The sequence below is a fragment of the Hevea brasiliensis genome, chromosome 15 (assembly GCF_030052815.1).
Source record: "Hevea brasiliensis isolate MT/VB/25A 57/8 chromosome 15, ASM3005281v1, whole genome shotgun sequence".
NCBI classification, from domain to species: domain Eukaryota; kingdom Viridiplantae; phylum Streptophyta; class Magnoliopsida; order Malpighiales; family Euphorbiaceae; genus Hevea; species Hevea brasiliensis.
The window spans coordinates 68,104,183-68,125,257 of record NC_079507.1 but is presented as its reverse complement, the minus strand read 5'-3'; the positions used below and the strand labels follow the sequence as shown (position 1 = coordinate 68,125,257).

Sequence of the window (21,075 nt, the reverse complement as noted above, 5' to 3'; positions counted from 1 at the left end):
TATGTATTTAGAACTTTTTTATTAGAATCATATTGTGGATCAAAAAAATTATTAACTGTTGTTTTGTCGTGAGTGCAATTAGGTAAGGGTATTTAGGTACATTCAACTTTGATTCTTTTAAGAATTGAACTCGAAGTAGAGTTAAATTTTTAGTTTAATTTATTTTAAATTTTTATTATTTCTATTCAATTTTTAAAAAATTTTTATATATTTTAATAGCCATTTAAATTTTAAAATTATTAAGGCTTTTATATTTGTCTTTCATAATATATATTATTAAATTAATATAAAAAAAATATTAAAATTATTTCTTCTATTAATTTAAAATCAATATATTTAAATTACAAAAATTTAGAATATTAAAATTATTTTTTAAATTACTTTTTCGACGGTGTCTTGAATTAAAAGACATTTCTAACGCCAGCTAGAAAGAAAAGTGGGAATCGACGAAGTTTTGGCATGGACAATCTGGCAGTGGCTGACATGGCATTAGTTTATTGGCAGTTCACACTGCCGTAAGCTAAAATGCGCAGAGTGGGCGCCCACAAAGGAACCGACAATTTTCATCCTCGGCAGTCCACCAATTCCAGGGTTTGCAATGCTGAGTTTAGCAAAATTCCAATTCGGTTCGAGCTAATCCATTTTGTTAGGTTCGATAAAAATGCCAAATTATGTAGAAAACGATTTTGTTCTTGTTAGTAGACTGACCATATTGATACTTATTCATAATGATCTAATTGATTGGTTAATTGCAATTTGCACACATTCACAATTCTCTTGTTTACGTCTCTTTCCTGGACTTGTTAATATTGATAAGATTTAATTTCATTTTTATTACCTGTGAATTGAAATTTTTATATTAAAAAAAATAAAATAACAAAAAAAATATCTGACTTTTAATTTAGTAACATTTGAGTCCTTTGAGGAGCTGAAACAAACTTTCTGTCAAAGAAATCTTTTTTTATCTATTTTACGGGATGATGAATGATTTGGTTAAGCGTAGAAGTGAGGGGGGAGAAATAATGAGTAGGAAGCAAAATCAATTGCGAGAGGAAATTGATGAGGGTGGCGCGTGGATAATAATATCAAAGAAGGCAAAGGCATGGAGGCAATGCAAGGTATACGTGTGAGTGAGATCATGTAAGCTTTCAACGCATGATAGTCGCCACTGAAAATGGTGCTGCCTTTTTTTACTTGTGGAGCGCACTGAAAAAGAAAGCCATGTGAGTTTTTTGTTCTCACTTTTTCATGTAAATTAAACAGAAAGCTCTTTCTTTTATTTTATATATTATAGAAATTAAGGTAAAAAAAATATATGCTATAAAATAATTATAAAAAAAAATATCTTTTGCTCTTAAATGACAAAATGGTTGAGGATACTTTGCTGGAAATTATAATTATTTTTTATTATAAATCTAAATGCTGCGATTAAGATTTAAATTAATTGCCCCTAATTTTATATACCTCTAGTTTTAGCTAATAATATTTTATGATTTTGATTAATTAATTTAATTCACTTTTTTTTTTTTAAAAAAAAATTTCATAATATTAATATTATTATTTATAAAAAAAAGGATCATATTAGATTTTTCTTACACATATTTCAGTGGCAAAACATGTAGCAGCACATGGGACATTGGCTGTAAAATACAAAAATCCAATGGATATTCCATCGTTTGTATCATCTCAATCATTATGCTTTCATGAAAAACAGTCTTTCTCTTCGCTTCAAAATAAATAAATAATTATTATTATTATTATTATTATTATTATTTACTTCCCTACATTATCAATTTTTTATATAAATTTTTTTATTTAAAATATAAAATATATAATAAAATTTATTTATTAAATATATATTTTTTTTTTTTTTTTAAAAATTTTATATCATTTATTTAGTATTTATTTAATTTTACACAATAATAAATATTTTTATAAAATAAAAAATAATCATTATATAAAATTTAAATTAATAAATTATTTTATTAATTAAATAAAATTTAACCAACCATATTGTAATTTATTGTTAACTTCTACTATTTAATTTACTTCATTTGACAAAAAATTTCATTATAATAATAAAATTAAAAATTTTGAATATAATTATAATTACACGTAATTTTTTTTTTCAATGGGCCTATCTATAATAATATAAATAAAACCTCATAAGTCTTAATGTTGCTAGTTTTGGATTTTGATGACAAACATTTATTTCAAAATTATTTCAAGTAGCAAATGCAACAGAAATTAACACGTAGCTATTGAATTGTTAATTACTAGACTAATAAAAAATATTTTTATAAATAAATAAATTGATTTTATATTTTTTAATTTATTGACTTTTATTTTAACAAGAATTTAAAAATTGAGTGTCTAAATATTCTGATTTGCAGTTATTTTACTAATGAATAAATAAATTACAATTAGAGTAATTTTTATAATTTATTCCTAAATTTTATTCCATATTTTATTTTTATCCACTAATTTTAATTTATTATAAAAAAAAATTTTACACCTATCACAAAATACAAATGCTTTTACAACTATATGCCTTTGAGGATGATTTAAGCACTACTAAAAAGTGTTGAAATTGTATTTATAAATATCACATTATATCTTAATTTAAAAACAAGCTATTGTAAGTTAGAGAATTTTTTTTTCTGAAATAATATTAAAATTTAAAGATTTTTTATTAATAAATCAAAATTAAGAGATAAAAATTAAATATTTATCTATTACATATATAATAATTATATGAAATAATTTATATTATAAAATGTAGACTGATCGGACTAAATGATACCTTAAATTAGTTATTAATTACATAAAAAAAAATATTTACTAATTACTATTTCCAATCAAGCAAAAGAGGGGAATTAAGAAAATATGATTCCCAATCAAATTGACTATTCGTAAAGAAAGTAGTGAATGCTTCTTACGTATTTTGGTAATGGGATAGCAACATGTGATGTGAGTTGATTAATGATGTATTTATTTCATAAAAATTAGTTTATATATAAAAAATATTTTAAAAAAATATATATATATAAGTGTTTTAATATTTTAATAAGTTTATTAAAATTTAAATTTTTTTAAAAGAATGTATTTTTTTAAATGTCTTATTTTTTTTAATTAAAAAAATATTTTTCATTAATTAATTTTCTAAACTGTCGCATATAATTTAGTTTTATCTTGAAATATAATTAAATTAGATTTTTTTTGTTTGATTTTTGTTTTAGGACATGATAAATTATTAAAATTAAAATAAATAAATATTATATCATTTTAAATTTAATGTAAATATTTTTTATTTATTACTTTATTTTTGTTATGCATGATGTAAAATTTATATATATATATATAAAATAAAATAACATCTATTTTGGTTATTCATACATAAAATTATTATACGTATTCATATTATTTGAATTTTTTTATTATTTTTTTAATATTTTTTATTTTATTAATTATGTTATAAGTCAATCAAATTGAGTATTTAAAACCTAAATAATTTAATTTAAATATTTTTTAATATTATTTAATTTAGGTTCGATTTTGATTATTTGCAAATCAATTTTACTAATTTAGTTTAAAAAATCTTCAAGAAAAGCTTCTTACATGATGGGCGTAAGAAACGAGGACTATATCCATATAACATCACTATCTCCATCCGGGCCCAACATGGTTGATAGCCCAAATCCCCAAGTTCGCACTGAGATGTGTCGATGAAAGCGGAAAGGCGAACACCTTGTTGTAGCCTGGGCTCTCCTTCATTCACTGCGACAACTCGCCAGGTTCTGAGTTGCTGGGTCACTCTGGCTTTGGACATTAACTGATGGATGAGAAGACGCATGGTTAAGAAAGAAACTGAAAATGGAAAGAATAGCAGAGTTTATAAGGAACATAGCGCAGCAGCATGCCCAGGTGGTGCCTTTGACACTTTTCGTGGCTGTTTTGTGCCTTTGTTTGGTTATCGGTCACTTGTTGGAAAACCGATGGGTTAACTAGTCCATCACTGCCATCATCATCGTATATATCATCTCTCCTTCTCTTTTGCATGTTAATTCGGCGTTTTATATATTGCCTTATGAACAACACACACACATTTATTTTTGGTTCTGTGCTGAAAAGATTTTAAAACAGGTGTATAATCTGTCACACCATTCCAAGAAAAAATGAATTGGATTCTTTTTGCCCCTTTTATGTTGAAATTTATGGGAGATTATCAATTGTTCTTATCTGCATAGTCAGTTAGTGCATTTGCCTTCTTCTTTTATAGGGGATGCACCTCTGGAACGTTTATCTTGGTTCTGAGCAATGGAAAAAGTGCCCATATCTTAAGATTCAATGAGGAGCTCTTCTTTATATATCTTCTCCCACCTATAATATTCAATGCAGGGTGTAAGGACAAGTTTTTTTCTACAGTGATCATTATTCTCTTGAAAATGGCATGCTTTCACTTGGAAAATTACTTTATCATATGACTTGTCTAGTTAACTTTCATCAGATTTCAGGTCAAGAAAAAGCACTTCTTCCAGAACTTTATAACCATTATGCTGTTTGGGGGCGGCCGGTGTTTTCATTTCAGCATTCATTATCGTAGCTGGTAAGTTGAATCTGCTCAGAAGTCTTGCTATTCCAGCCAATGATTCATCCTAGTGCTTTCTGAATTCCTACATGTTACTGTTGGCCTAGGCTGCCGGTGGTTGTTTCCAAGATTAGGATTTCTTGGTCTGACACCACGAGACTATCTTGGTGAGATCCTGCTGTTAATAATCCTGTTATCTATGTATTTCCTTCTGCAAGTTTCTTCATTGCAAATCTAATGTTTGTAGCCTCATCAATTCAGCTGTAGGAGCAATATTTTCATCAACTGATACAGTGTGTACGCTGCAGGTTGGTTGAGTTTGAAAATGTTCTCTGCCTGATGTCCCAAAATATGTCCAAGAGGGGGGTGAATTGGACTTTAAAAACAATTTTCGGTTCTTGCTCAAAATCTTTGAAAATTACAGTTAGGTTCAACTCAATTGACTAATGTTAAATATGAACAATACAGCTCTATTGACAAGTTGATTCAAAGTTAGGCTATATGCAATCAGTATACTGATCTAACAAATTATATCAGCATTCAGTAAAGATATCAGTAATCTGGATAAATTTTTAACACAGCAACCAGAGCAGAATACCAGATATCCTAACTGACAGCAAATCAAATAACAAGCAAATTATATCAGATATCAGCAGATTTAGCAGTAAACTAATTTTCTCAGTTTGCAACAAGGTTATCAGCAAACAATATCAACTTTCATATCAGCAAAAGCATATCAATCATAAAGTTAAATTGCATAAATGTAAAGAGCAAGGGTTGAGAAAGTGAACACTAAAATTTTTATAGTGGTTCGGCTCAACTAGCTTACATCCACTCTCTCAAAGATCCCACTTTGAGTCTTCACTTCACTATTCTTCTCTTTTAAAGGCAAGAGACAAAAAGCCTTTTACAAATCTTCTCACCAAAGCTTTTACAAGTAGCTTCACACTTCTACCAAGTGTTATCCCAAACACTTTTCACAACCAAGCTTCAATAGGTGCTTGAATGACCTCTCATAAATGATAATAATGTGTTTAAAACTTACTCTCACTCAATATAACAGAATCTATAAAGAAGAGATGAGTAGATAAGCCAATGATGAGCAATAAAAACACTTTGAGCACTTTGAATGAAAGCTTTTTATGATTTTGAACAGTGGAGAGGCTTTCATTAAGTGAAAAATGGCCAAAGATAGGTGTATTTATAGCTTTGGAACGTTTTTTACCGTTGGAGAACTCATTTGAACGTTACAGTTATGAATTTCAAGAAAATAGTCGTTATTTTGTCTTTTTCTGCGATGTTGTGCAGAGTTGAGACAGTTAGCATACTGGAGAAAATAGCAAACCAGTTAGCATACTAAAATAAGTAGCAAACTAGTTGGCATATCAGGAAAACTTTTCTGCATAATTTTCAAAACTATAAAACTTCACACCAAATCATAGTCAAATACTTTTAGGCCAATAATGATATTCAAAAGAAAATCTTTTGAGGGATTGAAAATAAGTATCATTGACTTCTACTCCTCAATTCTTTTCACAAGCAATCCTAAAAAATAAAACTATCTCTTATACTATATGTACCTTCAAATCTGATTTTCAATGCAGCCTTGGAAGGTAACCTTTTCTTCTTTTATCTCCTTTGATTCGTCCTGTGTTATCCTTTGAATATCATCCTTTCTTCAGAAGCACGAATCCATCATGAAATCCTTGTCTCTTTTTCTTTGAGATGCACAACATTTAAAACAATGTTAGTTTGATTCTAGTTGAGTTTTGGTGTCATCAAAATCTATGCTCCTTTGAGCTTGTGGGGTCAACAATCTCCCCCTTTTTTATGATGACAAAACTCAATTGAATCACCATGTAAATGTTAATAAGTGTGAGTATGTGTATGAAAGTATATGTGAGAATAACTCCCCCTATGTATGTGCTTATATCAACAATTAATCACAAATAACTCCCCCTTAATAATTTCAATGAAATATTCATAAGCATTTTCTTAAGGAGTCAAGTGTGACTAAAGATACTAACTAAATATGCACACTAATCACAAACTGTATATCATTCACAAAATTATATCAACAATATGCACACTATAAAGTTATCAACAACATACTATTCACAAACTTTATCATTCACAAGATATATCATCAAGATTACTCATTCATTACTTTTCTCCCCCTTTTTGTCAGCATCAAAAGAACATGGGAGAAATCATGCACATGTTTATAAAGCAAAATTCAGTTTAAGTGCAGTGAATAAACAGTCAAAACAGTAACTGATATAGCAAACTAATTAAAGTTCAGAAAAACTAGAAGTAGCAAACTAAGTAGCAAATTAAGAAACAGACTGTTAGACAAAATTCAATAATTAAACATGCAGAATGGTTGTTTATCCTTGCAGCCTAAAGCTTCTGTGGATTGGTTTTGGAGCAGCCATCTTCACCTTTTTTGGCTTGACAGGTTTATCACTCAAGGTTTGAAGAATTTCAGCAGCCATTTCAGTTCCTGGTGTTAAGGGAATAACAGGGCCAGCTGCTAACTCAGTTGCAGCAGTAGTACCAGATTCTGCTGTCAACTTTTTGCCAGTTTTAGTCTTTTTGCCAGATGGTTTACCAGTTTGCCCTTTCTGCTTACTGCTTTGTTCCTTTTGAGCTGTTTTTGCCTTATCTTTTCCAGGAGCAGCAGGAGCAGGAGTCTGAGGTTCTGTCTCAGATTCTGAGTCACTCATATCCTTCCCACTTCCTTCTTTGCTGCCTCCATTACCATTTCCATCATCAGAATCATCTTTTTCAGTTTCATCTTCTTCCTCTTCTTCCTTTTCTTCCTCTTTCTCTTTTTCTTCTTCTGTTTCTTTTTCTTCCTCTTCTTCTGTTTCTTCTTCTTCTTCCTCTTCTGTAGATTCTTCTTCTTCTTCCTCGTTTTCTTTTTCAGTTTGAGAGCGAAGCGATGTGACTTTCTTGGTTTCTCGGCTTGATGTTTGAAATACCCAAATGAACTTTGATTTTAAATAATTCTTCCACAATTTTGTACATCAATGTCAAAGAGCCATCAACTTTAGAATCAAGAGCATTCATAAGAACAGTTTGAAAAGCTCTAAATTTCTGTATTTCTCCAAGTTCAATTTCAACAAATTCCCTCAAGTTGTTCACTTCTTCCAAAATTCCTTCAACATTAACAGTGCCACTTGCACTATCCTTGGAACTAGCACCTTGTTCAAATCTAAGTTTTCTGCCATCATCATCTTTTTGCAAACTTGTAATTGGGATCATATTTGTCCTAAGTTTTTCGGTTTCCAGAGGTATCCCAAAGTCTCTAAACAGACCATTAAGAAGATGGGCATAGGGTAGCTTGTAAGGTGGTTTCCATTTTATGATTTGCTTCAACATAAAGTAGGCAATATTGAATTCAATTTGATTCATAATATGCCAGATAATGCAAAGATCAAGAGTACTTAAATAATTTCCATTTTATGATTTGCTTCAACATAAAGTAGGCAAGATTGAATTCAATTTGATTCATAATATGCCAGATAATGCAAAGATCAAGAGTACTTAAATAATTTGGACTGCCAGTTCTAGGATTCAGCACATAGATGATAAAACTATGAAGAATTTTGATATGTTGATGAGCATGGGTAATGCTAGTCTTATCCTTCACTTCCCCTTTAAACACTTCAGCCTCAAAATCTCTTTTGTTAAATCCACCAACAGCAAAAACATCTTTGTGAGAACAGATTTTATTCCCACTGTTTGGGATTCCTAGGGCTTTGGCTAATCTATCAACCGTCATTTCATAGACTTTCCCTTTCATTTTCACCTTAAAAGATTCATCTCTGTCAGAATCATCAACCCTTAAATTCTTATAGAATTCTTGAACTAAGTCCACAAATACTCCTTCAGTGTCAGAGCACAATTTATCCCATTTTTGATATTCAAACAAGGATTGTAAAGGAACAGAAACTTCAGTAAAAGCAGGCCAGTGGATATACCTTGGCTCATGAATGGCCCTTTCCATATGCATAACTGAAGCTTTTGAAGTCTTTTTCTTTTTGATTCCTTTTTTTTGTACAGGCTCACTTGTTCTTTTCTTGGGTGTCTCTTTTGATTTTCCAATTACCAGAGGAGGGTCTTTTTGTGGAGGAGGAGATGCAGGAACACTTGCATCAGTGGAGTCCGAAGATGATGAATATGTGGTGATTTTTGCTTTCCCTTTTCCTTTTTCCCGCGCCATGACCAACCCAGAAGAAAATTAGGCCGTAAGGACAGTGAAAACTGGGTTCACAAACTTAATGATGTGAGCAGCCAATATATAATCATTCAAAGCACATCAACATATTTCTAGCACAACTTAGCACAATGTCATAAAAATAGAACAAACAGCAAGAGATACTCGGGTTTTTGAGAATCCATGGCAATCGATTTATGATTATATACCACATTTTTACGTAATGCTGATATTCGAAAAAAAAATTAACAGCTCATTGCGAAAGCAAAACAAACAGAACAGTCCCAAAAAAAAATGTAAAACACGATTCCATTCAAGTTTTAGATTCAATACCTGAGACTTGCAGAGACAGAGAATGCGAATCGATACCAAATGCGTAAAAAAAAAAATTTTAATCCAACAAGAAGTGGTTTCTTTCTGCAGATTTAGAATGAATAAGATGATTTTGGGGATTTTCTAACTTGAAACAATCGATTTGATTCACAGCCAATGGGTTTCGGAAATTTTTAAGGAAGATGAAGGGAGACGATGGTTTGAAAGGTTGCGAGCAAAATGGGTTTGCAAGTGGAGAGAAGATGCACTCATTCGGGTTTTTGGAAGGCGATGCGACAAAGAGAGAAGAAATTTTGAATTTTAAAACTGAAAAGACACAAATGGAGACATTTGCAGAGGACGGGTACCGTGTATCAGTGGAGAAGCAGTGAGAAGATTGATGGTTCTGAAAAAAAATTTTGAGTCCCGCGCTAGTTTATATGTCAAAAGTCCATTTTGCCCTTAAATCACACAAAGATGCAATGCTCTAAATAGAGGGGTATTTAAGTAATATGAGCTTTAAACATGCAGAATAGGTGCTCAAAAATAAGAATAATTTTAGAGTTTTAGTACAATCAAACCTGACTTCCAGTTTGCCAACGAAAAGTTAGGAGCAGTGGTAAAGCATTTAGCAAACAAGAAAATTAGCAAACAAATTAGTATGCCACTGCGATCAAATTCTGCAGAATACTGTTCATATCTGATAAGACCCAGAATTTTTCAAATTGCACCAAAAATATTAGAATGCTTCTTTAACACTACAAACCAACATATATCACTTCATTTTTATATAGAAACATGAAAATGCATCAAAACTTAATTAAGAGCATCAATCATACCAAGTTCTCTTCTTATTTTGCAGAAAATTTTCTCATTAAGTGGCTTTGTAAAAATGTCAGCAAGCTGTTTTTCAGAAGGGACAAATTCGATTTGAATCTCACCATTTTGAACATGATCCCTAATAAAATGATGTCTAATTTCAATATGCTTGCTTCTAGAGTGTTGAACAGGATTTTTTGATAGGTTTATAGCACTAGTATTGTCACATTTTATGGGAATGTGATCAAATTTAATTTCAAAATCTTCAAGCTGTTGTTTCATCCACAAAATCTGTGCAACACAACTTCCAGCTGCAATATATTCAAACCTGCATGAGAGTGCAAATGAAGTTTGCTTTTCTTGTGCCATGAAACTAATGCATGACCTAGAAATTGACAAGTTCCAGAAGTGCTTTTTCTGTCCAGTCTACTACCAGCAAAATCTGAATCACTATAACCAATAAGATCAAATGATTCACATTTTGGATACCACAAGCCAATGTTGTGAGTGCCAATGAGATAGTTAAAAATTCTCTTAACTGCTATAAGATGAGATTCTTTTGGACATGATTGAAATCTTGCACATAAACATACACTAAAATGAATGTCTGGTCTAGATGCTATCAAGTAGAGTAAAGAATCAATCATACCTCTATAAAGTTTGTTATCTACCTCTTTACCTTTTTCATCTTTCTCCAATTTAATTGTTGAGCTCATGGGAGTTCCGATACTTTTCATATCCTCCATTTTGAACTTATTTAGCATATCCTTTATGTACTTGGACTGATTTATAAAAATTCCATCTTTCATTTGCTTAATTTGCAATCCAAGGAAGAAAGTAAGTTCACCCATCATACTCATTTCAAATTCACTTTTCATCATATTGGAAAATTTCTTACAAAGAGAATGGTTAGTAGCACCAAAAATAATATCATCTACATAGATTTGCACAATAAGCATGTCTTTTCCTAGTTTCTTAATGAAAAGAGTAGTATCCACTTTTCCTCTTTTAAAATCGTTTTGAAGCAAAAATTTACTAAGTCTCTCATACCATGCTCTAGGAGCTTGCTTTAATCCATAGAGAGCTTTAGTAAGCTTGTAAACATGATTTGGAAAGTGAGGGTCTTCAAAACCAGGAGGTTGAGCTACATAAACTTCTTCATCAATATATCCATTTAAGAATGCACTTTTAACATCCATTTGATAAAGCATGAAATTCTTAAAACATGCAAATGCGCACAACATTCTAATAGCTTCAATTCTAGCAACCGGAGCAAAGGTTTCATCAAAATCAATACCTTCCTCTTGGTTGTATCCTTGAGCTACTAGTCTAGCTTTATTTCTAATTACATGTCCTTTTTCATCCATCTTATTCCTAAATACCCATTTAGTTCCAATAACAGAGTGCTTTTTAGGTTTAGGAACAAGTGTCCACACTTTGTTTCTTTCAAATTGATTTAATTCCTCTTGCATAGCAAAAAGCCAATTTTCATCATTTTGAGCATCATCATATGTTTTGGGTTCAAATTGAGAAACAAAAGCAACATTACCAAAATATCTTCTAAGTTGAGCTCTTGTCATCATTCTTTGTGATAGACTATCAAGAATGTCATCTTTGGAATGATTTCTATGGTACCTCCATTCTTGTGGAATATCTTGATGTTGAGGTTCCTCAATTTGTAGTTCTTCCACATTTGGTTGGGAGTCTTCTTGAATTTCAACATTTGTGGAGCAAGGAAGTTCTTCTTCTTTGTCATTTTGATCATCCTCCACTAGTTCTTTTGAATCAAGCTCATCTTTATTTGAATTCTTTGAATTTAGAATCTGCTCAATTTCATCATCACAAGAATCTTTCCTTTGCAAGGAAGTGTTAGCATCATCAAAAAGTATATGCATTGATTCTTCCATGGTCAATGTTTTTCTATTGAAAATCCTATATGCTTTGCTATTTGTTGAATAGCCTAGAAATATTCCTTCACAAGATTTAGCATCAAATTTCTTGAGATTGCTGTCTTTGTTATTCAAAATATAACATTTGCAGCCAAAGACATGAAAATATGCAATATTGGGTTTTCTTCCTTTCCATAGTTCATAAGGAGTTTTCTTTAAAATAGCTCTAATGGAAACTCTGTTCAAAATGTAGCATGCTGTATTTACAGCTTCTGCCCAGAAATATTTTGGTAAACTGTTTTCATTCAGCATTGTTCTTGCCATTTCTTGCAAAGATCTGTTTTTCCTTTCAACAACTCCATTTTGTTGTGGAGTTCTAGGAGCTGAAAATGTATGATAAATACCATTTTGAGAGCAGAAATTTTCAAACAAATTATTTTCAAATTCTTTTCCATGATCACTCCTCAAAGATGTAATGCAATATCCTTTTTCATTTTGAGTTCTTTTGCAAAAAGCTTCAAATATATCAAAGGTTTCATCTTTATGAGCAAGAAAGAAAGTCCATGTGAATCTTGAAAAATCATCAACAATTACAAATGCATATGCCTTGCCTCCTAGACTTCTAGGTGTGATTGGGCTAAAAAGATCAAGATGTAATAATTCCAATGGTCTAGACGTAGTTACAACATTTTTTGATTTAAAAGATGATTTTGTATGCTTACCAAGTGCACAAGCTTTGCATTGAAATTCTTTTTCAAATCTTAGCTTTGGAAGTCCTCTAACAAGGTTCCTTCTAGAGAGTTTAGCAAGTGTACTCATGCTAGCATGTCCTAATTTTCTATGCCATAACCATGCACTATCATCTGAAGTCATAAAGCATGTTTCACAATTTTCTTCAAGACTTGTTAAATCAAGTAGGTAAATATTATCTATTCTAGCACCAGCAAACATAACATTATTTCCATGAATCTCACAATGTGTAGAAGTAAAAATAACTTTAAAACCATTATCACATAATTGACTAACACTTAAAAGATTATACTTTAATCCTTGTACTAATGCAACATTCTCAATGCAAGGATTTTTACCAATAGTTCCACATCCAATAATTTTAGCTTTACTTTTATCACCAAATTTGACATAACCTTCTTCTTTCAAAGTAAGAGAGGAAAACTTGCCTTTATTTCCTGTCATGTGCCTAGAGCAGCCACTATCAATGTACCAATGTTCTGTTTCCAGCATACTCCTTAGGCAGACCTGAAATCAGTTAACTGTTCTTAGGTACCCAAGCAACTTTGGGTCCTTGTGTGTTAGTAATATTAGGTAGGGTTCCTTTAGGCACCCATACTTTCTTTGCCTTAAAGGTTCCTTTCCTAATAGGACAAGCATTTTTCATTTGTGGTTCTTTGATTCCCAAGAAGTATATCAAGTGTTTCTTTTCCTTTTGTAAACTTAGATAAATCTCTTGTCAAAGATTCAACTTTTGCTTCAAGAATTCTGTTTTTCTCAAGAAGTTGTTCACACACTTCTTTTGATCTTTGAAGCTCATCATTAACTTCCTTAAATAATTTCATTTGAGATTTGTAAAATTCATTTTCCTTTGAAGCCATACTCAAGGAAATATTTTCTGATCTTAAAGCACAATTTTCATGAACCAAAATTTTGCATTTCTTTTTAAAAGTTCTATATTTATCATATGTCTTCACAAATGCAAGTTCTAATTCATCAACATTAGAAAGTTCAAGATTTACCTTATTCTCACTATCTTCGATGTGTGAGCTTTCACCGTTTTCTTCAATTGCCATCATACAAGTGTTTGCAGCTTCTTTGTCACTTGTTTCATCATTTGATGAAGAGTCACTATCACTCCATGTTGCTGCCATTGCCTTTTTGCTTTTGTCCTTTCTAAACTTGTTTTTCTTCTTCAATGTAGGACACTTTGGCTTAATGTGGCCTGGTTTGTTGCACTCATAACAAACTATTTCACTTGAATGATTTAGAGTCTTTGGAGCATATTTCTTTGTGAACTTCTTGTATTTGCTTCCACCTTTTCTAAATGCTCTTTTGAATCTTTTGACTATCATAGCTATATCTTCATCATCATCACTTGAGGCACTTGAATCATCACTTGAACTAGCTTTAAAAGCAACACTTTTCTTTTTCTCATCTACTTTTTCGGATATGAAGGCTATACTTTTCTTTTTCTTTTGATCACCTTCTTTCTCATCTTTCTTATAGATCATCTCATGTGCAATGAGAGAACCAATTAGCTCATCATAGGTGTATTCTCTGAAATCCTTGGTGTCTTGAATAACAGTAGTCTTTGCTTCCCATGACTTTGGAAGAGACCTCAGAATTTTCTTTACAAGTTCTTGTTCCTCAAATCTCTTTCCAAGAGCTTTAAGTAGATTGACAAGATCTGTAAATCTGGTACTCATCTCAGCAATAGTTTCACCAGGTTTCATCTCAAACAACTCATAATCACGGATGAGGAGGTTTGCCTTTGACTCTTTCACCACATCAGTTCCTTCATATGTGACTTCTAGTTTGTCCCATATTTCTTTTGCAGTTTGACATCCTGAAATACGATTATACTCATTAATATCAAGAGCACAATGAAGAATGTTAATAGCCTTGGCATTTGTAGAAATTTTCTTCCAATCATTATCATCAAATTCAATTTCAGCTTTAGGAATTTGTACCGTTCCTTCACTGGTTTTATAAGGAATATAAGGACCATCTTTAATTATTCTCCAAGCATCAATGTCAACAGATTGTATAAAGTTTCTCATTCTAGTTTTCCAAAAGGAGTAATTTGTGCCATTAAAAAGTGGTGGTCTAGTGATGGAATAACCTTCAGCTAAGGGGGCAGGTATACCAGCAGAGTTTCTAGATGAACTAGCCATGTGTATGGATCACTCTAAGGGGTTTAATCCTCAAGCAAGAGAGACAAGCTCTGATACCAAATTGATGTCCCAAAATATGTCCAAGAGGGGGGTGAATTGGACTTTAAAAACAATTTTCGGTTCTTGCTCAAAACCTTTGAAAATTGCAGCTAGGTTCAACTCAATTGACTAATGTGAAATATGAACAATACAGCTCTATTGACAAGTTGATTCAAAGTTAGGCTATATGCAATCAGTATACTGATCTAACAAATTATATCAGCATTCAGTAAAGATATCAGTAATCTGGATAAATTTTTAACACAAAGAACTGAGCGAGAATACGGATATCCTAACTGACAGCAAATCAAATAACAAGCAGATTATATCAGATATCAGCAGATTTAGCAGTAAACTAATTTTCTCAGTTTGCAGCAAGGTTATCAGCAAACAATATCAACTTTCATATCAGCAAAAGCATATCAATCATAAAGTTAAATTGCATAAATGTAAAGAGCAAGGGTTGAGAAAATGAACACTGAAATTTTTATAGTGGTTCGGCTCAACTAGCCTACATCCACTCTCTCAAAGATCCCACTTTGAGTCTTCACTTCACTATTCTTCTCTTTTAAAGGCAAGAGACAAAAAGCCTTTTACAAATCTTCTCACCAAAGCTTTTACAAGTAGCTTCACACTTCTACCAAGTGTTATCCCAAACACTTTTCACAACCAAGCTTCAATAGGTGCTTGAATGACCTCTCATAAATGATAATAATGTGTTTAAAACTCACTCTCACTCAATACAACAGAATCTATAAAGAAGAGATGAGTAGATAAGCCAATGATGAGCAATAAAAACACTTTAAGCACTTTGAATGAAAGCTTTTTATGATTTTGAACAGTGGAGAGACTTTCATTAAGTGCAAAATGGCCAAAGGTAGGTGTATTTATAGCTTTGGAACGTTTTTTACCGTTTGAGAACTCATTTGAACGTTACAGTTACGAATTTCAAGAAAATAGCCGTTATTTTGTCTTTTTCTGCGATGTTGTGCAGAGTTGAGACAGTTAGCATACTGGAGAAAATAGCAAACCAGTTAGCATACTAAAATAAGTAGCAAACCAGTTGGCATACCAGGAAAACTTTTCTGCATAATTTTCAAAACTATAAAACTTCACACTAAATCATAGTCAAATACTTTTAGGCCAATAATGATATTCAAAAGAAAATTTTTTGAGGGATTGAAAATAAGTATCATTGACTTCTACTCCTCAATTCTTTTCATAAGCAATCCTAAAAAATAAAACTATCTATTATACTATATGTACCTTCAAATCTGATTTTTAATGCAGCCTTGGAAGGTAAACTTTTCTTCTTTTATCTCCTTTGATTCGTCCTGTGTTATCCTTTGAATATCATCCTTTCTTCAGAAGCACGAATCCATCATGAAATCCTTGTATCTTTTTCTTTGAGATGCACAACACTTAAAACAATGTTAGTTTGATTCTAGTTGAGTTTTGGTATCATCAAAATCTATGCTCCTTTGAGCTTGTGGGGTCAACACTGCCTTTCGTCTTGTCCAGCTTCTTTAATTTGCATGTTCTCAGATAATTATCTGCTTGCAGGTCCTTCACCAAGACGAGACTCCTTTATTATACAGCTTGGTCTTTGGGGAAGGAGTGGTAAATGAAGCAACATCGGTTGTTCTCTTCAATGCAATACAAAAGATGGATGTTACAAAGCTTAATTCAATGACAACCCTCCATGTCATTGGAGATTTCTTTTACTTGTTCTTGACAAGCACTGCTGCGGGAGTCACAGTGAGTTTGGATATCTGAATCTCTCAAAGCAGATTATGACATTAACGTTTTCTTACTTTAGAGGTTCTAAGTTTTGTTATATATTTTTCACAATTTCTCATTATGTTTAGCCATATGTCTAGATGATCGTGGCTTAATTTTCTGCTTTTTCCAGCAGACTGGGCTTGTGACGGCATATATACTTAAAACCTTATAACTTGGAAGGTAAATGCCTTTCCAATTTGCCCTGGAAGAGTGATATTTCTTTCCAAATTTTGGGGGCCAACTATAGCATCCTGAACTAACATTTGTATACAGGCATTCGAGTATTCGTGAAATTTCTCTGATGATTTCAATGGCGTATCTGTCTTACATGTTAGCAGAGGTATCATCTGCTTAGAAGTTCCTTATTAGGTTAATAAATGACAATTCATAATTTTTATATGGTAAATCTAAACTACTGTTTTATCATCTAGCTGCTAGAATTAAGTGGAATTCTCACTGTGTTCTTTTGTGGGATTCTTATGTCTCATTATGCATGGCATAATGTGACTGAAAGCTCACAAGTCACAACCAGGTACATATGTTGGATGATAATGACTTCCGTTTTATGCACTCAGAAGCTGATTATCCCAAATGCTTTGGCCTTGCACTCTTCACTTATCTACCTTTCTTCAGGCATATATTTGCAATGATGTCATAAGTCATATATTGCAAAGACATTCATATTTCTCTATGTGGGCATGGATGCACTTGATATTGAGAAATGGAAGTCGAGTAAGTTAAGGTACTACCTTACCATCTATTATTCAGCTTACTCTTAGTTAGAAATTGAGTTTTGAAAATTCAAACATCTTGGCATGTCCAGTGTAACCTTGAGTGGTTGTCAAGTATGTAAGGACGCCCTTGTAAACCAGTATTTTTGTGGTGCTAATTCACATATGATTTAATTTTCCATTTGAAAAGAAACTAAATAGAGAGACATTTGAGTCTGTTGTGTTATATTTAAAGGAGGAAATATTTGTGCTGCCTAATTTGCAGTTTTAGAACTTCAACGAGCATCTGCAGTGCACTAATGTTGCTAATATTGCTTGGAAGAGCTGGATTCATGTTTCCGCTCTCTGCCTTCTCCAATTGCATGAATAGAGGAAGAATGTCACCAATTACTTTCAGACACCAAGTTAGTTCTTCTACAAGTGTTACATTAACCTTTGTTTTCATATAAAGAGTAAGGAACTTCCAACCATTGACAGTTGATGAATTTGAAACTTGTTATATATTTAGATAATTATGTGGTGGGCTGGGCTAATGAGAGGGGCAGTCTCAATTGCTTTGGCTTATAAACAGGTGTGCTTTTGTTTGATGGGAATTCTTTTATAGTTTAAAAATGAAATCCTATTCTAAGATCATCAAGTAATATTTTCCCCTATTTTGTCTCTCTTGGCTTTATAAGTTCAAATATTCTGGGGTTACATGGGATCCAATCTATGCTGCAATGGTAACCAACACAATCATTGTCGTCCTGTTCACCACAATGGTATGTTAAAATCTGAAATTTCAATTGTTGCCTTCTATAGCCTTTGTCAAAAACTTTAGAATTCTGAATGAGCAACCTGCTTGCACAGAACTGAAGGATCAAAAGCTATGCCTTCTCTGCAATCATTCTTAAATTGCATTTGACAATGTTAGTCTGTATATACATGTGTTCAACTCACTTTAACCATGTGAAGTATTCGTTGGTAATGTTGCCAACATTCCATGAGATCAAGTTCAATTAATATCATGGTCACTTTAACTATGTATTCGTTGGTAATGTTGCCAACATTCCATAATATCATATCTTGGAAGTTCAATTAATATCATGGTTTTGATTACAGGTGTTTGGTTTTCTGACAAAACCATTAATAACTTATATGATTCCGCGAAATTCCAATACCCAAAACAATCGCCAAGAAATGAAGATACCCAAAGATGATGTGCGCCTACCTTTGCTCTCACTTGAAGAGTCTGCCACGGCCAACCTGCATCGTGCATCTGAGAGTTTGTCCATGCTAATGGAAAGCCTTGTCTACACCATACATTACTACTGGAGGAAGTTTGATAATACCTTTATGAGACCTGTATTTGGGGGTTCTGTAAGCAGTCGGTCAGAATGCTAGGTATACATTGATGGCCTTCCGTCAATGCTGCCAATTTATGTGTTCTGATAGAAGTTATGCAGGATGCTGGTAGAGGAGACGCATTATTCCTAAGCTAGAACTGAAGCTTGCAGAATGCATATAAGGTTCCAAGTATCGAACGATTCCTAAGCTGGAACTTAAGCTTGCAGAATGCATATATGGTTCCAAGTATCGAACTTGTAATTGTCACAAGGAGTATGCGCCTCCTGTAAGATAAGTGTTGCAGTTGCAGTTGCAGTTGCAGTTGCAGTTGCAGTTGCTAAACAAGTGTATTTAGTAGGAATCTATGCGTAGTTTGGAGTTGTGTAGTGTTTCAATATGTCTTTTTAACTTTAAGAGATGATATTAAAGGGTTTTCTGGAGTCTGGGAAGCGGCTGAAAAGCAAATGCCTAAGATGCATGCAAGTTGAAGAGCATCAAGGCTCTGCAACTGGTAAAAAAGCATACGGTTAGAAGCCTTTAGAATGAGCAAAAAGAAAAAATCAGCAGCAGTAAATAGACCTTAAGCTACACATAATTTCAGTTAAGAGTTGGGGTTTTCAATTTTAAATGCTATTTAAGCTTGGGAAAATTGCATCAGCATTCAGGTACATTTTGCAGGCCGCATTGCTTAGGCAATAACGTGGCATTGAAGGGTAAATTCCATATGCTGCTTGAAATTTCATAAACAAGGCAAGTTGATTTGATGAATAATGCTGCAACATTTGCTGGATACAATCGATTTTTCCGGCTAAACGTGGAATGGCGTGGCCTCAAATGTTCTTTTGAATCAATGCAATGAACAATGAGCAAGTAAAACATTTTGTATTACCTAAAAATTCCATCAGACTCCAAATTATGTTAGCAGAATTGAAGGGCACCCTTCGATTTATCCCTTATTTTAGTACATGTAAATTTTGTTAAGAAAGAGTCTAATAAGGGAGTGATTCTACATAGGATATTATATATAGGGAGTAGATATATGTACACGTGTGGAACTCAGTAAGTAAATATATTTCTCTAGATAATTGGAGAAATGGATCCAATAAGTAAATATATTTCTCTAGATAATGGGAGAAAAGCTTCGATTTTTTTTTTCATTGGATTTTGTTACATCCAATTTCATAAAAAAAAAAAAAAAAAAGAGCCGTTAAGTCCAGCACTAGGAAACCATTGTTCATTGAGTTGCACTACACTTTAGTCATTAATAATATTGAAGGTTTGTGAGATTCTATAATTTACCAAAACATGTGGAGATTTGGTGAATATGTTTTCTTTTAATCTTATTTGACACATCTTCGGTAACTAACACACACACACATATATTCTCAAAAACAAAGTTGGATTTCATTAATATAAAAAAGCATAGAGCCCAAATACATAAGCAGTCCTAGGTAAAAAGCAAAACAGAGCCGATTAAAATTAAATCTCTGTCCAAAAGACCCATTACATGAAAACCCTAATGGAGAGAGTCCTGGACTCGGCATCCATAATCCGGTTCAAGAGAAACAACACACCGCTTGCAACCCAGTGGGGGAACCTCGACAAAATTGCAGCACACCCGTGGGAAGGTAAAAGACTAATTGAAGCACTCTAAGGGTAGGTTGAAGGAGGTATAAATAAAAATAAAGACGAATAAGTAATATTACCTTATTTGGGAGAAAAAGATGAGTTAATAAAATGTAAAGATAAATAAAAATAAATTTTACCCTTCATATTTCAAGGAAAAGAAAACAGAGAATAATTATAAATAATTTTATTTTTATAATCCTTAAATTTACATTTCTTTACATTTTTTTTACACATAAAAAAATATATATTAACTTTCCTTATCTTTTCATTAACCTAATTCTTTCAAATGAAATTTTTTTATTATAGCTCTCTTTGTATTTCTTCTTTCTATTCCTTGCCCCTTCTTATCCTTTCGTTTCTTGCCTTTCCCTCGCCTCATCCAAACCTACCCACATCTATGTCAGCGAGCACCAACGGATGTCAAATAAAGAACCTAAGGTGACTCTTTCTCTAAACTCCCTTCACATCATGGAGCAAATCCAACAACACTGATCACCGGACAAATCTTGCATGCAAAAGATACCCAACACAGAAAAAGGAAACTAAAAACCAACAGATCTACAACACAACCACAAAGAAGCAGATTTTAAAAATGCCCTCTCTTTGCCTATCTCCATCTACTCTAAATCAAAAGAATCAAAATCAATATACAACATACCCAAAAGAGGGGAGAGACAAACGCGCTGCCGAATGAGCAAGGGAAGGAGCCTCTTGTGAGACAAGGGAAGCCGCAGTGCTGGCAAGAAAAAGGGTCGAGTACCCAAAAACAAAGAAAACAGATATACTTTCGAAAGTTCACACCAACCTACGGACTACGCTCCTAGCATATGAA

At 32.5% G+C, this 21,075-nt stretch overlaps 1 pseudogene; it reads left to right on the top strand.

Moving 5' to 3' along the window:
- Nucleotides 1-3,600: 3,600 nt before the first annotated feature.
- Nucleotides 3,601-19,663, top strand: LOC110633656 (sodium/hydrogen exchanger 4-like; annotated as a pseudogene).
- Nucleotides 19,664-21,075: the final 1,412 nt, after the last annotated feature.